The sequence below is a fragment of the Capricornis sumatraensis genome, chromosome 20, assembly GCF_032405125.1.
Source record: "Capricornis sumatraensis isolate serow.1 chromosome 20, serow.2, whole genome shotgun sequence".
Classification (NCBI taxonomy): domain Eukaryota; kingdom Metazoa; phylum Chordata; class Mammalia; order Artiodactyla; family Bovidae; genus Capricornis; species Capricornis sumatraensis.
In genome coordinates, this window is record NC_091088.1 from 20204191 (window position 1) to 20214644 (window position 10454).

Sequence of the window (10454 nt, forward strand, 5' to 3'; positions counted from 1 at the left end):
GGAGGCTCTGCCCGACTCGACATCTCACTACCGTGGGCTGCTCCCTGACCGCCTGGCAGGCGCCAGCCTCTCTCTGCACCTGTTTACGAGTCTCTTCTGCCTGCGGCCGCACTGACTCAACCCAAGCTGAGCCTGCCGGGCATGGACAGTGCCGCACATCCCGTCCATCACGTCCAGGCTGTTCACTGTGTTTGGCAGAAGGAACAGGGAAAAGAAGCATTGCTCTGTCTTCCTGGCAGTGCCCTCCTCAGCCCTCATCCTCACAGTCAGAGAGAGCATGTCACACCAACCAGATCACATGCCCGGGGGCCTGCCGTGCTGGACGAGGGTCTCACACAACTCACCAGAATTAGAATCAAAATCAGCCTCTGCTCTGAACAGCTTTGCAAACATGCTGTTCGGAAGCATCTGGATTGGGAGCACCAGCCTCCCAAGAACCTGTCTTCTGTCTCCATGTCAACTGATAAGAGTTCACAAAGGAGCCCCGGCTCGTAACTGGCTGCCACAATCTGGTGGCACAGCACCGCCCGAGGGCCCAGGTTTGCCTCCTCACATCCCAGGGCTGCGGCCAGAAGTGACATTTCCTGTCTATAATTGAAACTGGGAATTCCAAGCTTTCTTCTACTTTCCTACTACAAAACTGGACCATCTCAGCCTGAACTATGGCATCTCAGAAACTGACTCAAGACAGTGGCTGAAGCTCCACACTACCTGGGAACGCATCAGTAATGTTTCCATAAAAACTTAAAAGATTATGCAGAAGATAAATTTTTAAAAAACTGACTGCCTAGTCTCAAGATGAGAAAAATTGAGCCAAGGAGCCCTGAGACACTCGCCCCTCTTGCTCCAAGACATGGGTACCTCTGAGTGTGTGTGACACCTCACAGATCCATGAGTCCTGGACCCTGATCTCATGGTGTCCAGACCACGAGGGCATGCAGAGGCCAGTCCACACTTTCAAAACTCGTCTTAGTACATGCCCTGTGGATCTGAGTTGCACAAAGCCAGGCCACTCTTCACTCATCTTGTTTCCTTTTGTAAAATAGTTACTTTTCAGTAAAGGTCTACTGTGGCGAACCCTCAGACATGTGAGGATTCAGGCCCTGCCACTGAGCACCTGTGTGGCGACCCCGGGCCCAGGGAGAAGCGGGAGGACTTGCTGTCGGGAGCACAGTCAGGAAACCACACAGTGATCCCTGTGCAGAAGCCATGTCGGCAGGAGTAAAGTAGGGAAAAGTCTCGTGGAAAGAAGGAAGGAACCCTGCTAATAAACCTAACAAGGAAAGCAGAGAACCTCAAGTTCCATAAATAAATATTAATTTAAAAAATTAACGTCACAGTTTTTAAAAAGCTGAACAACAGTGCTAACACAGCCTGACGCTGACATGGGCCCCCCACAGGCTGAGCCCGTGTGCAGGTGAGCTGCATTCCCACCGAGGAGTGCAGTGCAGAAACGACAGTGATCCCCCCACAGAACCCACAGACCGCACGAACATGCCCTGGACGACAGACAGAACACTTCCGCAGCCTCCAGGTAAAGAAGACGCCTGCAGAGCCAGAACACTGACCATAACGGCCAAGCCTGCAAATTCTGACACCTGGAAAGCAGCACATTTTTTTCATTAAAGGTCGCCGTCCCACAGGAGAAGAGGGAGCTTCCTACACACACACCTGCCAGCAAGCCCTTAGGCAACCTCTGCAGAGAGCACCCACAAACCAGCAAGCCAGAGAGTAGACATCCACTGTGGACATGGACGCGAGACTTAAATAGGCCCTTCACAAGAGAGGAAATCCAGATGAGAAATCCACACAAAACCAAAACAAGATACAGAGCATCAGCAAGGACGCAGAGCAGAAGAACTGACATCCTGACAGGAGCGCAGGCATAGCCACGCACACAGCCCCACCACACAGGCCCCAGCGGCAACTGAGTCACACAGGCCCGACCGTCTCACAAGTCACGGGGGGGAAAAGGGCATACTGTCTGTCCGCCTGACTGAGGCGACAGGACGGCTAAGACGTCGAGCGGTGATCGCTGTAAAAGTGTGGAGGGGAGTCATGCCCGGGAGTGTGACAGGAGTTTTCTACACAAAGGCCACACCCACGTGCACTTTGTGAGAATGAGATCCTACATTTTTATCGATACTTTGCAGACTTTTAGATGTTATGTTACATTTCACAGTAATAAAGTTTAAAATGCTGGTTATGGACAGACTGCACCCTAGGAGGTCATTAGAAAGTGGGGGGCTGGTTGCCAGGCTCTGTTCCAAGACCATCTCCCTTCAGGGGGCCCCATGCCTCATACAGAAGGGCAGGTCACTGGACACAAGGGGCAGCAGCTCAGGGCTCCCAGGCTGCAGGGAGACCTGCCCCTTGCACAGAGCACACGACAAGCCACTGTAACTGCGGCCAGAATGGAAACGAAACCTGATCACACAGCTCTAGGAAGATGGGGGGTGAAGGCGCTGGAAACACAGGAGGAAAAACAGCCATCTTACATAGAAGGGACCAAGATGCACCGGAAATGCAGAAGACAGGGACAGGCTGATACCCGCCTGAGAACTCAGGTGACCAAGAGCATAGGGGCAAGTCCACACACCTCCACGGCTGATCCACGGAGAAAGAAAGTGACAGAGATGACCAAGAGACAAAAGCACAAGCCAGAGGAAGACCAACCTGAAGACCCAGAGGAGGACAGCTCTGGAGAGAGACAGGACAGGGAAAGTGGCCCTGGATGGTCCTGCAGCACTGCCAAAAGCCGGGGACACAAAGCCCACCCACTAGGCAGCTGCAGGAAAATGGGGAGAAGAGCCAGCACCAGGTCCAGAGTGACCCCTACAGGGTAACCACGTGGAGAAGGTGACCAGAGAGGGTGGGCAGTGACGCCAGTGTCAGAAACCTGCAAACCTGGTTCAGTGCTTGAAAACTAATCAACACAACCCACCACATCAACAGGTCAGGGAAGAAGAATCACCCAATCCTAACAACTGATGCAGAAAATGTGTCTGGCATTCAAAGCCCAAGACTTTGAGGCCCAAGCCCTCAGCACCACAGAATCCAGGAACCCCTCAGAGAGAGGAGGGGCGTGGACAGCACTGTCAGCCAGCATCACCCTGACAGTGAGACACGGGACACGCCTCCCTCCCACTCCCGCTTCTGGACATCGTCCTTGAACAACCAGTCAGCGAATGAGGAAGAAAAGGGGGAAGAGAGACAAACTAACTGGGACGGAAAATAAAACATTCTACTTGATAATGACATGACTGTCTATCTAAAAAATTGCAAGAAATCAACCAAAAACTCCAAGATACAGTGAGCTCAAAGAGGCTGCAAAATAGCAGAGCAACACACAAAAATCTACGCTGTGTCTGCTAACTAGCAAGAACACGTAAAAACAACAAAAGCACAGTATCATTAACAAGCGCTCCAAATAATAATGGAATGCTCAGGTATGCATCTTTAAAAAAAAACAAAAAACCTATAACAACCTGTACAAATTTTAGGAAAAACAGTAGGAGAAATCTTTGAGACCTCAGGTAGGCAGCGTTCTTAGACACGACACCAGCAGTGCCATTCATTCAAAAAGGGAAACACCTGTCCTCTGCATCTCAACCAAACTGAAAGCTGCCCAGGGAAGACTGATTTACAGGATGAAAGGACAGACTGCCCACCACAAGTCAGACAAATGACAACATCCAAACAGAAAATGCACAAAAGACACAAGCAGACTTTTCACCAAAGGAGAAACACAAGCATGAGAGGGACTCTGGGGACATGCCCCGAGATGCAGCTCACCTCCTGCGGGTTTCCTGACCATCCGCGGCCCCCCCACTGCTGCAGCATGTTCAACAGCCATGTTTTAGAAAGTGGAATAGCCCACAACACAGAGTACCAGGAGGCATCACACTCACATCTCATGAAAGTCACCTGTGAGCACGTTTCCAGGGTATGTTAAGGGCAAAGACAGAAATAGACTGTTTTCCTCACTATGAGAAGCTGTCAGGACATTGCAGAAACACTGGCCTAAGTGGGTAAGGACAGAAATCTGTTGCTTTTCTATACCCTAATAATGAACTGTCAGAAAGAAAAAAACCCCATTTTGAATGGCATGAAAGAATACCTAGGAATAAACTTAGCTACAGAGATGAAAGATCTACACTGTAAAAACTATAAAACACTGGTGAAGGAAATTTGAAGGTGATATAAAAAAAATGGAAAGATATCGTGTGCTCTTGAGTTGGACAAATTAATACTGTTAAGATGGCCACATGACCCAAAACAATCTACCAGTTTAACGCAATCTCTATCATAATATCTATGACATTTTCCACACTACTAAAACAAATAACCCTAAAATTTACACAGAAGCACAAATTTTGCCAAATTGCCAGGCTGCTTTGTGTGGCCTGCAGGAGTGTGCTTCTCCAACCAGGGATCACACCTCTGCCCCTTATCCTGGGAACACAGAATCTTAACCACTGGATGGTGAGGGAGTTACTGCCAAACCAGCCCTAAGGGGAAGGGACAAAGCTGGAGGAATCCTGCTCCCTAACTTGAGACTAGCCTCTAGAGCTCCAGAAGTCAGAACAGTACAGCTCTGACAGAGAGACAGACATTTAGACCACAGACCAATGTAACAGGACAGAGACCCAAAAACCTACTGCAATCAATCTATGATGAAGAATACACATGGAGAAAAGACAGTCTCTTCAATAAGTGGTCCTGGGAAAACTGGACAGCCATATGTAAAAGATTAAAGATTAGAACACTTCCCCACACCATATACAAAAATAAATTAAAACGGATTAAACACCTAAATGTAAGACCACAAACCATACACCTCCTAAAAGAAAACACAGGCAGAACTTTCTTTGACGTTTAAGTCATAGCAATGTTTTTTTGGATCCCTCTCTAAAGGCAAAAGAAATGAAAGCAAAAAAAAAAAAAAGGTATCTAAGTAAATTTTAAACTTTTGCACAACAAAAGAAACCATAAAAAGGCCAACGTACTGAGTGGAAGAAAACACCTGCAGATGATCTAACCAAAAGGGTTAGTATCCCAATGGGATAAACATGAACCTCCTGGCAGTCCAGTGGCCAGGACTCCACACTTGCACTGCTAAGGACACAGGTTCGGTCCCTGGTAGAGGAATTAAGACCCCACAAGCTGCATACTGCGGCCCTATGTGTGTGTATATATATAGATATATATAATATAGGTACATATAATATAGATATATGTGTATATTAAATGTAAATACATATATAACATATAAAGAATTTAGACACTGAAAACATTTTTTAAAAAAATCAGAAAACGGGCGAAAGTCCTGAATAGACATTTTCCAAAGAAGACACACAGATGACCAACAGGCACACGAGAAGATGCTTCACGCGGCTAATGACGAGAGAATGTAAGTGAGAGCCACAGTGCGGCGCCACCTCACACTGTTCAGAATGGCCGTCATTAAACCGCAGATACCAAAGGCTGGGGAGGAGATGGAGGAGAGCGCCCTCACGCACTGTTGGTGGGAATGTGGACTGGTGCGGCCACTGTGGAGAACAGTATGAGGTTCCTTAAAAAACTAAAGGCAAAACTATTATATGACCCAGCAACTCCACTCTGGAGTATGTCTGGAAAAAACAAAAATACTAATTCAAGATGATACATGCACCCCAGTGTTCACAGCAGCACTAGTCAGAATAGCCAAGACTCAGAGACAACCTAAGCGGACATCTACAGATGAATGGACAAAGAAGAGGTGATGCGCAGGCGCACACACGCACGCACGCACGCACACACGCACGATGGACTATTACTCAGCCATAAAAAATGAAATTTTGCAGCAACATAGATGGATTTGGAGAGCATTATGCAAAGCCAAGTAGGTCAGACAGGCAAAGACACACACTGCATGATGCCACTTCTATATGGAATCTAAAACATACAACAAACTGGTGACTTGACTCACAGATGTCGAGGACAAACCAGCGGTCACCAGCAAGCAGATGTAAGGCAGAGGGGCAGGAGAGAGGTGTGGGCTTAACAGACACCAACTCCTGTGTGACAGAAATTAGCTGCATGGACGCACTGTACGGCACAGAGGATGATGGACAGCGCCCACAGTCACCGCACTGGAGCCTGGTCTATAGAAGCACTGAACCACTGCCGTGTAGACCGGGAACATACATGACAACGTGGCAAATCAAGTATGCGTCAGTGAAGGAAAACAAAGAGCCTTAGTTTCGTGACTGGGCAGGAGGGTCTTGTGCTGGAGACCCCGGGACCCAGCGGCCTCACGGCGGCTCACCCCGGCCCCCAGCCGCCCCAGGTTGTCACACGCAGACCATGGGCAGCAAGACCCAAGTCAGCCGGAGGCCGGACGCTGCCTCTGCTGTGATCACTTTATCACAGCGTGGCCGTGCCCCGGCCCCCGTGACACCCTTAGGCAGCCCTTTCATCAGTTTCTAAATGAAGACGTGATGGCAGCTTCACAGGAAACGCGACACTCTTCCAGCCAGTTGGTTCGAAAAAGCCTTAATTGTGACTTTGATGATTGGTTTCCGGCCAGGTGACCAGGTAGCCAAGCGGCTTGAGGACTCAGCACCACCATCCTCAGGCGTGGGCAAGGCCCAAGGTCGAGACGAGGACACTGCCTCCACCAGCCCAGAGCAGCCTGGCTGAACACACACACATACACACACATAAGAGCACACAGCACACAACCTTACAGTCTGGGCCACCAGCCCCGTGAGGGTGCTAACACCTCCCCTGGCACTTTTCCGCAAGGCTTGGATAACAGCCATCACCACCGTGGGAAACAAACCCCAGGAGCCCCAAGGCACCTGGCCTACAAAGGGTGCCTTCCAAGGAAAAGGAGGGGCCGCCTGCCCAGAGCCGGGGCCTCTGGGGGCCCTCCTGCTCTGCACAGCCCTGTGCCCCCAGGACGGCCTACGCCGCTGGACAAACTGAAGGACGGCTGACAGAAGAATTCTGTACAAGCCTAACATTTTGGACATAAAGGGACATCTCCCCGTCAGGAAACTAGGCAGAGGGATGGACACGGAGCAGAGCGCCAGGGTAGGAGGTGCTGCCCAGCCTTGCACGGTGGCGCATGGCGATCACAGGCCTCTGGCTGCAGAGTGGGGTGCCGTCTGGGCGAGCCCAGGAGGAGGACCCGCTGTCTGCCCCCTCTTCCTCCGGGGGGCCCGGTGCCCACGCACAGGTGACCGAGCAGGGCTCTCTCCAGGGGTCTGGTCCTACAGCCCACGCGCCCCACGGTGCATTCCTGCAGAGCGCCCTCACTGAGGACACGCGTCGCCCAGTCCCCCACTCTTCTAGAACTGCTTTTAAAAAGGCCGTTCATGTCAGCCTGCTGGGCCGTGTGCTCTGACAGTGCGCGCACCCCGTGTGGCCGGCGGCACCTCAGCTGGTTGTCTGCCAGGCCTACGTGGACTTGGAGAATTTTAGGGAGAAGACTGCAGGTTGGCCTCTGAGCAAGCCTGGGAGGGTGCCTTGCTTTTTGGTAGCCTTTTTCTACAAAACACTTTGTTTTAGGAAGCAGAGTGTACATGGACGCAGTGTTTCCAGCGCATGTAGGTCCTGTCCAGGCTGCTGTGAGTCTGGCAGCAGTGTCCCCTCTGACAGATGGCTGGGCCAGGGTGGCCTTGGCCCCAGGAAAACCTCAGCAGCACGTGACAGGGGCAGCAGCCTCAGCAGTGCCTGGCTTGGACAGGTGGACATACATGCAGGGCTGCAGGCGTGTCATCATGGGGCCCAGCGGAGGACACGTCTGGGGAGTGCTCACGCCTATCCTGTGACACTGTGAGAGAGGCTGCTGCTGCTGCACCAGGAGGCACTCGCAGCTGCATTCGCATCTCACGGCAGAGGAGCCTTAGAGACGGGTTCACCAGGTCTGGGCTCCTGCTGCAGGCTGAGAGCAAAGGCAAGAGGAGGAGGCTTCTTGGCAGGTTTGTCCATGTCACTGGGCAGATGTGAGCACCCACCTTGCGGTGGGCAGTGCCCCCAGACACGTCCTCCGCTGGGCCCCATGACAACACCCCTGTGCCCTCCATGTCTGCTTGTCCAAGCCGGGCACCATCAAGGCTGCTGCCCCCGTCATGTGCTGCTGAGGTTTTCCTGGGACCAAGGCCACCCAGGCCCAGCCATCTGTCAGAGGGGACACTACTGCCAGACTCATGGCAGCCTAGAAGGGGCCTATCTGTGCTGGAAACAGTGTCCACATACACTCTGCTTCCTAAAACAGAAAGCTTTTTGTAGAAATAGAAAAAGGCTACCAAAAAAACGATCATCTCTGCTTTCCTTACATTTAAATAATCGGCTGGTTATTTCCCTCCTTTAATAGCAAGGTTTGCCAGGGGGATGCATGGAACAAAACAAGCCTAGTGAGTTAACAAATAAGTCATCCAGAAATAAACCCATAATGAAGCTGCCTCTTTGGCCCCAAAAGTCACTATCAGCCAGCCTTGGGGATGAGGGACCAGGGAGGGACACAGTGTCCTCAGCTCCCGACATGTCACTGTGGAACTTGAGCAAGGAGACGTCGGCTGACCTCTCAGAGCAACTGCACTGGCTGAGACCTTCTAAACACAGGTCTGGCACCACAGACAGGAGCTGTAAGCGCACACCCCAGCCTCAAGCCCTGCTCGTAGTGACCCTGTGCCTTTGTGACACTGGGGGCGTGGCCTCTGCCTCCCCCGAAGGCCTGGGGGCCCTTCCCGGGCACTGGCACCGCTCACTCAGAGCAGGACACATGCTGACCGTGGCAGACGCTTGTCCAGCCTCACCTCCTCCCTGGAGAGCCGGCTTTGGCAAAACCCAAGAGAAAGCCACTCCTGGGTAGGGTAGTGGAGCTCACAGAGAAACAGTGATTGTTCCTTAGTGAGAGAGCACTGAGAATACAGGGGAAACGCATCAGCCCAAACACCCCACTTCCTGTGGGAGGGGTCCTTGTGCATGACGGCTGGAAACAAAGCGTGTCCATGACTCAGTGAGCGGCTGGGAGCACCCGGCACACGGAGCACCCACAGTGGTCCCTGCAGGTCACAAAGAGCTCTCTTGATGGGCTGAGTCCCAGGTGAGCACACTGACGCCACACACCTAAAACCTGTGTGTTTACAAAAGAAAAACCCCACATTTCCCTCCAGGAGACACTGGAGGGAGCTGACTGGCAGACCCCAAAGGTCTCTCCATGCGGCACTTGTAAAGCGCGACCTGACTGGGTAAAAGGGAACCAAGTGAGGGTCTTGAGGTGCTCTGAGTAGACCCTCGCCCCAGCGCAGGCATCCTGATGAGGGAAAGGGGACGGCACCATGGCCATAAGCCCAGGAAACTGGGGGCGGCCGGGGCCTCTGCTGGGCCTGGCGAGGGGTGTCCCACCAGCACCCCCACTCCCAAGTCTGCCTTCAGAACTGAGGACGTGCTTGTGCCGCGCCTGCTGCCTGCTGCCTGGCGCTGTTACCGCGGCCTAGGGACTAACACACCTATGCAACAGCAGCCAGCCACACGCTCCCCCAGCTTCCCCCCACGTCCTGTGCACCGGGGCCCCTCAGACCCCTGGCTTCAGAGTCACCTCCACCTGAGGAAGGCCCCAGGCCTGGCTCTCTGGCTGCTCCCCTCGCGTGGGGAAAGGGACTCTGAGCGTAGCTAGTCCGAGCCAGAGAGTGGTTATCACAGAACCTGGGGTTTGTTTACAGCAGATTAACAACATTCTCAGTTTAGCCCAAAGCAAGAGGCTGGTCATTTGAAAAGACCTGATGCAGGGAAAGAGTGAAGGCAGGAAGAAAAGGGGACGACAGAGGATGAGATAGTTGGATGGCATCACTGCCTCGATGGACATGAGTTTGAGTAAACTCGGGGAGCTGGTCATGGACAGGGAAGCCTGGCACGCTGCAGCCCATGGGGTTGCAGAGTCGGGACATGACTGAGCAACTGAACTGAACTGAAGAGGCTGGTGAGCACTTACTGCCCCCTCCCTGGAGAAAAGGGACAGCTGGAAGGGGACCCAGCAAGGACTTCTGGCAGCCCTCCCATTGCCCGTGCAGGCTTTCCTCCCTGCGAGACCCTCCCTGGAGCCACCAGCATGTCAATACCTGTAAATAGTGGTCCTGGTACCTCTGAGGTGGCAAAGCCTGAGGTATTTCCCCTGGCCCTAGAAGAGGGCCAATCCTGTGCCAGCTCTGACAGACACACTGAAGGGCAGGTCACGGCTGCTCTGAGGTCTAAGACGGAAAGGCAGAGACCGTTGGGTGAGAAAGAAGCAGTTATAAGATAGCAGGATCTCGTTTTTGCTAAAATTCAACAGGTAATAATAAAATATAATTAATCCACAAAGCAAGAATCCAGAAAAGCGAGTAACACAGGGATCCCAGTGGGAATGTGTTTCTGGTCTTTTTTGTATTTCATAATCTCCCACTATGCACACACAGTGCCTC